This window comes from Sceloporus undulatus, chromosome 6 (assembly GCF_019175285.1).
Source record: "Sceloporus undulatus isolate JIND9_A2432 ecotype Alabama chromosome 6, SceUnd_v1.1, whole genome shotgun sequence".
In the NCBI taxonomy this organism is placed as follows: domain Eukaryota; kingdom Metazoa; phylum Chordata; class Lepidosauria; order Squamata; family Phrynosomatidae; genus Sceloporus; species Sceloporus undulatus.
The window spans coordinates 54004362-54017341 of NC_056527.1; the positions used below are offsets into that span (position 1 = coordinate 54004362).

General features: G+C 41.5%; 1 protein-coding gene across 3 annotated transcripts in view; it reads left to right on the forward strand.

The window, feature by feature from the left end:
* The first annotated feature begins 11255 nt into the window (after positions 1–11255).
* Positions 11256–12980, forward strand: part of ATP2C1 (ATPase secretory pathway Ca2+ transporting 1) — a 56293-nt gene continuing 54568 nt past the window's right edge. Inside the window, exon 1 of one of the 3 annotated variants that reach the window (XM_042472069.1) lies at positions 11256–11431. The gene's annotated coding sequence lies outside the window, so the exon portion shown is untranslated. The remainder of the gene's footprint in view (positions 11432–12980) is intronic. The other 2 variants (XM_042472068.1, XM_042472070.1) reach the window with 2 other exon arrangements.

Consider the following 12980-nt stretch of genomic DNA (forward strand, 5'->3'; position numbering starts at 1 on the left):
TTTCCTAGAAGCCAAGATGACTCAGACTGTCATGAGAAGACATAGCTCACTAGAAAAAATAATGAAGATTGGCAAGGTAGAAGGCAGCAAGAAAAGAGAAAGACCACACCACAAGTAGATATAATCAATCAAGGAAGCCCTGAGTTTGCAAGACTTAAATAGGGCTTTTGGTAACAGGATGATCTGGATGGTCTGGAGGTCTCTCATTCATAGGGTCACCATACGTCAAAGCTGCCTTGACGGCAGTTAAAACTCACAACAAGGGACTGGATATTGTTCTGACCCTCAGACATTGGAGATAGATGTCTTTCCTTGCAAATTAATATTTTGGAGTTATTAAAGCAGGACTTACTCAGGATATTTTGCTGCCTACTAGCAGTGGAATCTGAGTTTTTGACTGGAAATAGGAGTACAGGACAGGCAGTGTGTTACATGTAGCTCTGTCCCCCAAGAATGAATGGTTTATACAGAAGAATGACCTTTGGGGGGATGCCATTGCAGGCCTCCAGAAAGGTGACCCCCCCCCTTTCTGAAGAATACCAGAGAGAGAGAAAGAGAGAGCTGCAGACAGGTCTACACAGGGACCAACAATTGCAGTGTTCAAAAACAAATCAAGGAACACAAGAGTTTGGGATCAATGGCTTATGGAGAAATTAACATATAATATGAAATATAACTCAAAACAACAAAATCAAAGACCTGTTAAGGAAAAATGGTCTCCTCTTATAGATTACAATAATACAAATTTTACATCAGTTTCTCCTCCATCTAGCCACTGTTCTTCATGGTCAGATTTATTTTAAACAAATTGAACTGTGTAAAATTTTAATAAGGAAAGTTTTTAATGACATGAAACTTTTTATACCATTGTTTTATGACTGCAAGATTTTGTATTTTGTATTATGAATAAAGTATTTTATCTTAAAAACAAACAAACAAACAAACAAACAAGAGACACTGCAGACTGGTTCAGTCAGAAAAATCAGCAGTAGCAGAACATGTTATAAACCATCCTGGGCACAAAATGCTGTTTGAAAACATTGAAATTCTGGACCATGCCAACAACTATCAGGTCAGAATGCACAGGGAAGCCATTGAAAACCACAAACACCTGGACAACTTCAACAGGAAAGAAGAAACCCTTAAAGTGAACAAAGTTTGGCTACCAGTTCTGAAAAACAGCAAAATTAAGACTCAGCAAATGAAAATGAAAACCACCCAGGGTGAGGGGTTTCCCAACAGACAATGATCACTAATTAAACAGACACTAATCCTCTTTGCATATCCTCCCACCCTGAAGGGCTTGCCATCAACAACAGAACAATACACAGATTAACATGCAAATCGCTCCTCCTTACTCAGGGTCACACAGTATATATATATATATACACACACACACACACACACACACCACTCTCTTCCATGCCAACATTCTCTGAAAATGCCAGCAGAAATAAACTCTTCTAGAACATGGGCTACTAGCCTGAAAAACCCACAAAAATCTATGGATGCTGGCTATAAAAGCTTTTGATGTCATATTAAAAATAAACATTGGCCCAAGACAGACAGGTCAAAAGCACCATCTTGCCACCAAAATTAGGGTTCCAGAGTGCGCAGCAACCCTAGTTGGCCATCATCTTTACGTAAGCTTACATCACGAGTGAGCCAGTGATGCACTTGCAATGTAACCCAGGTGCTGCAAAAAGAACCCAGAAGAACCCGGTTAATTTTACTCTGGAGGGACATCGCACGGTTTGGCACCCCTCTGGAGTTAAAATGGGTGCCTGCAGTCTGCCATTTTCGGGCGGTCTGTCTCGGCCCATTGTCAGTTCCCCCGACCTCAGCTCTAACTGTTCTACTAGAGATGAAGAGTAATTGACTAGTGTTTCTTAGGACATGGCTTTTTTGTTTTTGTTTAGTTTTTGCATGATAATTACCCCAAAATACTGTGAATGGGGTTAAATTAGGAGGGATCTTTGTAGCAGTCCGCTACAATGCAAATAAATATTTCAGGATCATAATTATCTCTAATATGGGTAAAGAAATTGGTCTTATTATTTTTACTCTGTAAAATATTGTTCTCTTTTAGAAAATGGCACAAAATACAGTGTACAAATATTACAGTTGTCATAAGAGAACCACATTTATTTTTCCCCTCCCATTTTTTAAAAACAATGATCTTATGTAAACACAGCATTGGATGCATTCATAACCTTCAAGACTACTGGTGAAGTACTATTCAGTAGAGATGTCCTTGATGCTATTTAATTTCAGACTGTGTGAAGTGTGGCACTTCATTTCCTCTTGGGGAGGACAAAGTCACCAGGAGTGCATTCCATTAGTACTTGAGGGCTGTGCTGCCTTCTGAGAACAATTCATAATGCTGTCTCTGCTCCTTTTTTTGCTTTCTTTCAATGTCCTCTGTTGAGGCTGGCACACTTATATCCAATCAGTCCACCTTTTCTTTTTAACTTTTTCAGACAATTTGGGCCAGAGTTTGGGAAAGTTACTCTTTAAGACTACAGCTCCTATTATCCCCCCAGCCACCATGGGTAGAAATTATGCTCTTTAGGGTTGGGTGGGTCATGGGAGCTGTAGTCCTCTCGGCATGTAACATTTTAAAACACAGGCCTGACAAGTAAGTTATGTGAGGAAAGATGTTTGAACAACCAGAATGACTTAGAAAGAATGAGACAACTGCTTAAAGCATCAGATATTCATACAGTGTCAAGGGGGAAGCATTGGCAATCCCATGGCTGTTTCTCCTTTGTTAGAAGGAAGAATTATATGTTCCAGGCAAATTGTTCTGCACTTGCTAAGCTAGTTTTCAAAGGAGGGTAGAGCAGTGCTATTCAAAGTGATCTGTGGACTGGTGCTGGACCATAAGCTATTGGTTTCCAGTCTGCAGTGTGTTTCTAGAAAGGAAAGAAATAGTTGTCATCAATGCGCATATGGGAGTACTTGGAACATGAGGAGGAAAAAATTCTAGCAGTCCCCCACATCAGATAACTTAAGAAGCACAGATGTATACAATGCTATTCCAGCATCAGTACTGGTGGGGCAGGATTGGGTGACAGATGTGGGATGAATGGTTGTCTTTGTACAATTGTGTTCTTCATTGCACATAACAAAATGTTGTGGGCTGATCCTGTTGAGAAATACCGACAAAGTTTCATTGCTGCAATCATAGCTGCATAGTTGCAAGTATCATGACCATGAAATTGCAATAGGTTGTAGTTTCCTGGTTTGCATCTTATATTCCCCCACATATTATTTTAGATGACAGCTCCCAGAATCACCCAGTTAACATGTATAGTGGCCATGTTAGCTGGAGGATTTTAGGAATTTCATTCCAAAAAGTAATTTTTCTAGGTTCTGTCAGGAATATGCCTTGACGAATCTCAGATGAAGCTCTGTGTTGAATCTGTCCTTTGTTGATCTGTGCCTCTGCTGCTTCATGCTTAAATGAATATGAAAAAAAATAATCCTCCATCATCAAAGTATTGACAAGCTATTTAAAGAGACTTAATGAAACAAATAATACATGTTTTTCTTGTTGTTGTATGCCTTCATGTCATTTCCCTTATTTTGATCCTAACAGGAACCCATCACGAGGCTTTCTTGGCAAGATTTGTTCAGAAGGGATTTTGCCTTTGCCTTTCTCTGAGGCTGAGAGAGTGTTACTTGCCTGAGAACACATCAATGGGTTTCCCTGGGTGAGCAGGGATTCAAATCCTGGTGTCCAGAGTAATAGACAAATGCTCAAACCACTGCACCACATAGACCTGGGTCATTTAAAAAGTGCCTCCCCCATTATCTCTGGCTCCATTCTTTCTAAACCCACAACCTTCTGAGCATATTTTGTGTAGATATTTGCTCCCAAAGTCTTGTTTCTTCTAATACTTCTCTTTTAAAAATCATTTTTCCATTCATGTTCTCTTGTGTGATACTATTACATTTATTTCTCAAGATAAAAATAAATTTAATTCACACTGGAAAACTGTGGATGACTCTCAGAACTTAGTATAAGCTCCAGTGAAAATTGCTTGTAATCTTTTTTTCTTGATTTTATTCCATTAACTTGAGAATGTTTGAAATCACATTAAAGATTTCTTCTTCTTCTTCATGCTGTACTGTTATACATCTGCAAATACTGCAAATGTACTTTTTTGGTAAAATGTTAAGACACTGCTAGCTTATCAAAAGGATTCTGCAGTTCCCATTGACATTTAGTCATCCTTCACAGAGCTCCTTTGAAATGAGAAGCTGCAGAAAGTCTTAAAGATTTACTTTGACTCTTTTATATGCGAATTAGCAGTTAATTGCATCAACTTCTTATTTTAGTTATTCTGTTGGGAGATGAAAAATGAGCATTTATTTGCTTTTTGTATAAGGTTTTTTTTTTTAAAAAAAAACACACAAAGATTAAAGTAACACTCCTGCGAGATCTTGTTAAAATTTGCAAGAGATAAATTTCAATGTAACCAGAAAAGTATGTGTAAGCCTTTTCATAAATCAGGTGAGACATACTGCCGGTACAGATGGGCAAAAAAAGCTGGCTTCAGGGTGGCATTGGGATGTGGCGTCCGCATACCACACACCCCGGCCCAGTTCCCAAGCCCTTTCCCCGGTGTAAATGTTTTTTTTTGCCGGATCTGCAGCCCTTCACTTGTTAGAGGTATAGCTCAGTAGGGAACTTGCTTTACATGTATAGGTAGGGCCAAGGAACATTTGGCCCTCCAGATGTCGTACTCTACAACTCCTTCAGGAGCTCCCAGCATGGATAGTGGTAAGAGCCCATGTATATCTGGAGGACCAAAGGTTCTCCACTATTACCAAACAGACTCACTGTGTGATTTAGAACCAAGAGCCTACATGACTACAGGAGGCTTCTAGCTGTAGATTCTCACCTCCCATGCATGGCAGAGCTGTCCAATGCAACCTTCCTTCCCTTGCACAATACAAGCTTCATGGGGGGAACTGGACCCCCAAATATACTGATGGCAAATGTCTTCTAAGAGCCATTATTAGGCCAAAGAGGAAAACGTTGTTGTAATGAACTCTGCAACTTTTCTCCTACAACATTCTTTCTTAGCCAGGAGGAAGTTAGGGAAAGTGGGCGACGGGGGGAAGTTGCCTTAGTCTACAAAAGCACCATCATGTTGACCAGGAGACCTGTCCGGAAAACAGATCACATTGAGTGTATTTACCTGACTCTGAAGGCTAAGGACAGTCTGGGGATTCTGTTAGCACACTGTCCATCCCGTTGTCTAACAGACTCCCTGGCCGAGCTGACACAGCTGATCTCGGAGCTGATACTAGAGTTGCCCGGGCTTATTGTTCTGAGAGACCTCAACATCCCCTTCGAGGCCAGTTTATCAGATCTGACAGGTCCAGCTCAGGAGGTCATGGTCTCCATGACCACTATGGGCCTGTCCCAATTAGTCTCAGGTCCAACACATTGTGCTGGTAATACACTCAATGTGGTCTTTAGTACAGATCAGGGATATCCGTGGGTGGAGGTAATTCAAACCTCCACCCTGTCATGGATGGGCCATTTTCTGGTCAAGAAGGGACGGAAGGTCACTACCCATATCTCCTTCGGGGGTGGAGGACCTATTAGAGGTCCGCCCTCGAAGGCTGATGGCACCCAAAAGGTTCCAGGAGGCCCTAGAGGGTTTCATGGTTGGGAATGATGGTGATTCTGTCGAAGCCTTGGTCGATACCTGGAATAACGATTTTACCAGGGACATTATCAATCCTGAGTGTCCTTTCCCGCCCGCTTCTAATAAGAAACCATGGTACAGTCAAGATCTTCGGAAAATGAAGCGGGCCGTGCAACGACTAGAACGCTACTGATGGAAATATCGCCGATTTTCTGACAAGACATGCCATAAGGTTCTTCTTGATTCCTATGGAGTGGCAATCGATGCAGCAAAGAACTCGTTCTATGCTGCTCGTATTGCATCAGTAGAGTTTTATCCAGCAAAGCTGTTCAGGGTGGTTAAAGAGTTAACCCAGCAGTCTCCCACCCTGAACCCTCTTTTAGAACCAACTAAAGCCTGCTGTTACTCATTCAACGACTTCTTCGCTGATAAAATCTCTCAGATAAGGGTTGATCTTGATGCCAGTATTATAACAGAAACTATAAGAGAGGTGTCCAGTGATTCCGTGGACTATGTTAGACTGGATCTATAATTAACGCATCCCTCAGGGAGGGGAAATTTCCATCTAAGCTCAAACAAGCAGTAGTTAACCCACTCTTGAAAAAACCCTCCTGGCTTGATGGACTAATACCCTGACTGGGAGTACACCTTTCATGTTTCAAATCCTTTAGAACAGTGGGACCTCGGTATCTGCAGATTCAAGTATCCGTAGACAGCAAGTCCACATTGCCCCTAATGGTGGTGTGTACATGCGACCATGCCACCATTAGGGACAAGGGACATCACCTTATGGCAGCATGGTTACATGTATACACTGCCATTTTATTCGGTCAATGACCAGCAAGATTTTAAAAAAGAGATACAAAGTACAATTAAAAGATGCAATAGTAAACTACAAAGTGACACACAGTAATAAAATATTCACTCTTCTGCAATTTTATACCTTTGCTACCTTATGGAATGAGCCTAGCACATTAGAAATTATATAGTATAATGTTGTAAGATAAAATAAAAATGTGCATTTTCTCTGACAATTTTTGAATTAAAATTTTCAGATTTATAATAATAATAGTACATTTAAGACAGGGAGATATTTTTTCTCTGAATTTGTCTTATTTTCATTGCATCAACACAGAACTTAGCAACTGCACATGTGCTATAAGGATTTAAATCCTGGAGTAGATAATTCACATAGTTATCTGGGTATATCAGACGTTTTTCTATTAGAGGAGCAATATAAAATGACCTGACACCCTCATAAAATTTGCAGTATAACAGTATGTGTAAAATAATTTCTACTTCCACTTTTCCACATGGGCAAATGTGCTCAGTTATGGGAACTTTGTTGAATCTTCCTTGGAGTAGAGCAGATGGAAGAATATTAAATCTAGTTTTAAAGAAAGCAATCCTCAACCTAGGAAACATTAAATTTTGTAGATATCTTGCTGGTTGTCATACTCCTCTATTTATCCAAATTCTATTGTGTTTTGGGAGCCTAGTAAGTTCGTTCTGGAACTCCATGTCCTTTATTCTTTGAGTAATTATTTGTTTGGCTTGATCATTACCTAGTGATAACAAGAATAAAGGAGAGAGTCCATAAGAAGCCAGTTTATATTCTACCACTTGTTTCCAAGGTGAAGAAAAATTATCTGCTAGGACTAATGGGGTTAAACCCACTGGAAATAATTGAATTTTTAGCCAGTAATTTATCATCAACTTCCAGTACCTCATTTGAATTAACAGCATTTCTGTCTCAAGCCCTTACGGGGCATCTGGTGTACAACTAGGGTTGCCATAAGTCAGCACCTCCAAACTGGGACAAATGTAGGACAAAATTTTAAAATGTAGGACACGGGTTTTTAAAATGGAGAACACGTGAAAAAAAGGGTGCTTTTTTAAAAAATGTGGAGGGGAACAGGCAGGGCGAAGGAGCCTCGCTTCAGCGAGGCTCCTTGGCCCTGTCAGAGGGGGAGGGGGCCCAGTGGGGAAGGAATCCTCCCCTCAGGGAGGCTTTCTTTTTCCGCCTGGGCTCCGTTTTTGCCGGTGGAGCTCAGGCGGAAAGAAGTCTGTGCCTCGGCGGCGAGGCTTCTTTCCCTCCCTTGGCTCCGACGGGCCAAAGGGGGGGGAAGCCCCCCCGCCAAAGGAGAGAGGCCTACACAGGCCTCTCTCTTTCTCTCGCCACCATTGTTGCAGACTTTGCAACAAAGCACAGGGGCGGGGGGAAATCCCGGGGGTGGGGGCAACCCGGGGCGGGACCATGCGGACCCGCCCCCAACCAGGAAAATCCCGCCCACAGGCATATGGCAACCCTATGTACAACTGGGTGCAGCCAAAAGAGACCACAGGAATTTTGTTTGAATTGTTTCCTGTGACACCTTGAACTGTTTGAACTGTTCCTGTGACATTAGGGCTGTCCCTAACGGCGGCACAGCCACATACACGCGCCACCATTGAGGACAATGCGACTGTGGATTTTGGTATCCATGGGACGGAGTCCGAAACGGATCTCCCACGGATACTGAGGTCCCATTGTATTGGAAAGTACTGCTGTGCTAGACCAAATAGCTCTTGGAATGCTTTCTTTACAGTATGACACATCAATGTTCTTTAAAGTTTAGGTGAATTACCTAAAGTAACTGTCTAAAAGCAGTGGTTGATTCTTTCTATAGTGTTGGAACTATCAAGTTTAAAATTCATTGACCTGCTATTAGTCCGTAAAGTGTAGCACAGTATCTAAAGCAGAACTTTATACTCGGACATCTCTGCTTTGAATCTCTTCTGCCAGCTCTAAGTAATCTTCAGCAAGCCACTCACTCAGCTTCTGGCCCCCATCTACAATCCATCCTACCTTTCAAAGTACCAGCAAGGTTTGCAGCAGTATATGTGAAGTTTTGACACTCTTTTTATATGGTTATTATTCTCATGTTAGACTCAAGAACAGATATTTTTGTTTTTCACTGTTTCCTTCTTAAATTTTTGGCAACACTATGACTGCCAGATAATTCTGGTCCAAATGGCACTGTGATTGGCAGCCAGGTTGTGCTGAATTTCTAAGTGCTATAAGTGCAACATTTCCCAAGTAGTAGTTGCATTATGGTTCCTTTGCACACTAAAACAAGTGCTGGAAAGATATAAAAACGTTAGTTTCCATATTCTGTTGTGTATTACCAGTATGCTCTACAGATAGTACCACACAGTATTTCCTTCTGCTGTTTTAAGTAATTTGTGAAGTAGACATTAATCAGCAGTGATAAGACAAACATGGGTGATACCTGTCATAAATCTTACCTATTGTGGAATAAGCATTCTTACCCATGTCTTGTACAAAATTGTCACGTACAGTTTTGTGGATGCGCTTAAATCCTAGTCTCATACCTGCAAATACACACAGTCCCTGGTGAGTTAGTAACAGATCTGAGTCGGAAAGAACATAGAGATGAACAAATGGCTAGATGCACATAATCACAGGTTATGTAAACAGCAGTTTGGTCATTGTAAAACTACTATATAATCTACCATGATACATCATAATGTGGTGTCTTTATATAAACCAAGACTTAACCTCAAGGAAATGAACTTATGAAGATTTCTCTCTCTCTCTCTTAAAAAAATGGTGCTCATGTAAGGTCATTCTGTGTATTTGTTAAATGTGACCCACTTAAATGCTGCAAATACAGAGTAAAGACAAACTTAACATATGTACACTGATGTTATCTTAAGAGTAGTGTGAGATAGTGCGGAAGAGAAGCCAGTGACGGTGGCAGCTCATATCATAATGACAATATACATAGAAAGCACTCGTTTTTTAATCTAAAAGGTATGAAACAAGACAATGTATGGCAATCCATACAGGCATTGTGTAGGAGGTACATATTAAGTGGTGATACAAGCAAGGAGAGGGACAGGTTTTTCTTGTGCACCTGCAACTCTGAATCACCTGACAGAACAAAATATCTCCTCATGCTTGCCTGTGAAATTAGCTCTTCGGGAGCTCAGAAGTATTCCAGACACCTTAGAAAGAGCACTTACTGTTAGTATTTTAAGGCAGGGCTGTGCGGGCTTCTTGAACAAACATAAAATACAGTTGGCCCTTATCCATGGATTTTTTTTATCCACGGATTCAAGCATCCACATCTTGAAAATATTCCAAAAAATATATAAATTCCATATAGCAAACCTTGATTTTTCCATATGATAGAAGGGACACCATTTTGCTATGTCATTATATTTAATGTGACTTGAGCATCCACAGATTTTGTTATCCACAGGGGAGGGGATCCTGGAACCAAACCCCAGTGTATAACAAAGGCCCACTGTGCCCTTCTTTTCCTTTCCTCTTCAGCAGTAACTTGCTTTCCATCTTCATTTATTCTGCTTCTGTTTCAGCCTATTACAGGTTCAGTCTTCTTTATTCAGACTTCCAAAGTAATCCCAAAACAAAACTGTTTTCATGGATGGCTGAGACAGTGACACTTTTGCTTTTTCATGGTTCAATGTACATGTGCTTTGTTTAATACACTAAATTATTAAAAAATACTGTTCAAAATTGCCTCCAGGCTATGTGTATCAGGTGTATATGAAACATAAATAACTTTATATTTCTTCTGGGCCCTTTGGTTGCATCCTTAGTGTGTAAATTGTAAATTGTTGATTGCAAACCTGAGGGCAGGGAAGTGTCTAATACTGTAATTTCTAAGCTGCTCTGATAGCCTTTTGGCTGAAGAGCAGGGTATAAATAAATAAATAAATATTGTCATTATTATTATTGTTATTAAATAATCTGGTTTGACACCACTTTTAACCGGCTTCATGTACTATGGAATTGTGTGTGTGTGCGTGGGGGGGGGGGGCTGCACTTTGTTGCTGCATGACACTTTTTGACCCTAGTTTTTTGTAGGCTTTTTGGGCTAATATTGTAAGCCGCCCTGAGAGCCATTAGGGCTGAAGGGCGGGATATAAATACCTAAATAATAAATAAATATATGTGGCCACGTTCTAGAAGACTTTATTCCTGTGGCTGGCATCTTCAGAGAAGCGCCAGGAATAAAACCCTTCCGGAAAACATGGCCATGTATAGCACAAAAACATGGCCGTGTGTAGCACAAAAAAACCCCTATAGATGCCGGCCACGAAAGCCTTCGACTCTGTTTTTAGGGCTCGAATTTGTCAGGGCTTGAACTTAAAAATGTATGTGTGTGTGTGTAGAGATTTCGACAGTATGAGGGAGTCTCAAAAAGTGGGCTGTTGTTGGTGTATAGCAGTGTGTTTTGTGGCCTAAACTGAGGCCTGACTCTCCCTCACAAATGGAGCAGCATTGAGGGGGAAAGAGGAGAGGGCTGAGGCTGACTGAGGCTGCATCTAGACTGGAGACATAACTTGCTTTGGCAATGCTTTCTGGCTCAAGGCTGTGGAATTCTGGGAGTTGGGCCTACAACAAACTCCAACTCCCAGAATTCCACAGCCTTGAGCCAGAAAGGATTGCCAAAACTAGTTATGTCTCCAGTCTGGATGCAGCCTCAGAAGCCACCATTTATTGCGCATGCGCGCCTTAGGCTGGGTCTATGGCTCTCTCCTCCTCTCTTGCTCCTTCCGCTCATTGCCTGCTCTTGGCAGCGGAAGTGAACCGAGGTGTTTTTGTGTATGGAGACTAGAGTGTGAAAGCCAGAGAGAGGAGAAAGGGACGGGATGCGCCTCATGGGCTCCTGAGGAGGAAGGGAAGCCGAACCTGGGAAGTGAGGAGCCTTTGGGGGCTCGCTTTGCGCTTGGTAAGACTGGGGAAAGGCAGGGAGGCTGAAACAAGGTCCTGATTGAATGGCCAGGCGCTTGTCCTCCATTTCAGCCCAGGAGGGAGTCCAAAGCGCCCTCCATTTTGAGCAGGACCAAGAAACGTGGGTTTTACATTTGTAGTCTATAGTGCTTTATAGCTTCTATCCCCCCCCCCTTTTCCAGGAGGAATTCCAGAACGCCCTCCATTTTGAGCAGGACCTGGTACTTATATTTATAGTATAGTGATTTTATCATATACCTTAACATATATGTTTTTAGCTTCTATGTTCTGCCCAGGAGGGATTCCAGAACGTCCTCCATTTTGAGCAGGACCAAGAAGCGTGCATTTTGCACTTATAGTATAGCGTTTTTATAATATATTTTAACAGATGTTGATGTTTCTAGCTTCTGTTTTCTGCCCAGGAGCGATTCCTATACGTCCTCCATTTTGAGCATGGCAAAAAAGCATGTATTTACATTTCTAGGAGTGTTTTTTAGCTTCAATTTCCAGCCCAGGAGGAATCCCAGAACATCCTCCATTTTAAGCGTGGCAAAGAAGCATGTATTTGTATTTATAGTAGTGCTTTAACTTTTAATTTCTGCCCAGGAGGATTTACAAAACGTCCTCCATTTTGAGCAGGACCAGGAAGCATGTATATATATTTATTGTATAGTGTTTTTATTTTCCAAAACCACCTCTCTTTTGAGCATCACTAAGAAGCATGTATTTATATTTATAGTATAGTGTTTTTAACCTTCTATTTTCTGCCCAGGAGGAATTCCAAAGCGTCCTCCATTTTGAGCAGGACCAAGAAGCATGCATTTACATTTATAGGAGTGTTTTTACCTTCTGTTTTCTGCCCACCAGGAATTCCAAGCATGGCAAAGAAGCACGTATTTACCTTTCTAGGAGTGTTTTTAGCCTCTATTCTCTGGCCAATAGTAATTCCAGAACGTCCTCCATTTTGAGCATCACTAAGAGGCATGAATTTACATGTATAGTAGTGTTATTAGCTTTTATTTTCTGCCCAAGAGGAATTCCAAAATGTCCCCCATTTTAAGCATGTCAAAGAAGCACGGATTTACATTTGTAGGATTGTTTTTACCTTTTATTTTCTGCCCAGGGGAAATTCTCCGACGTCCCCTGTTTTGAGCATCACTAAGAAGCATGCATTTACATTTCTCGGAGTGTTCATTGGGTCCAGTCCTCCATTTCCTCTTGGATGTCCTCCATTTTTTGCAGTGCCTTGTCCTTCTTTGCTGGGAGGGTGCCTGGTCCCCCTGTGAATGGCCGCCTAAGAGGGGTAACCCTTGCAAGGGTCTTCCTTGCAAGACCCACCCCACTGTTTTGGTTCCCTTTCTCCCCAATTTCCATTACCTATTTAGGAATATTTCCTCCCAGCCCTCCCTCCACTCCTCAGGAAGGGGGTCTTTGGAGGACAGTGTCTCTTTGCTCCCCTCCTTCAGCTTTCCTCCTGCTTGAGATTTAATGATCTCTCCCTTCCTCCCCTCCCTTTGTGTACCTGGGTGAGCCATAGCAACAGGCGG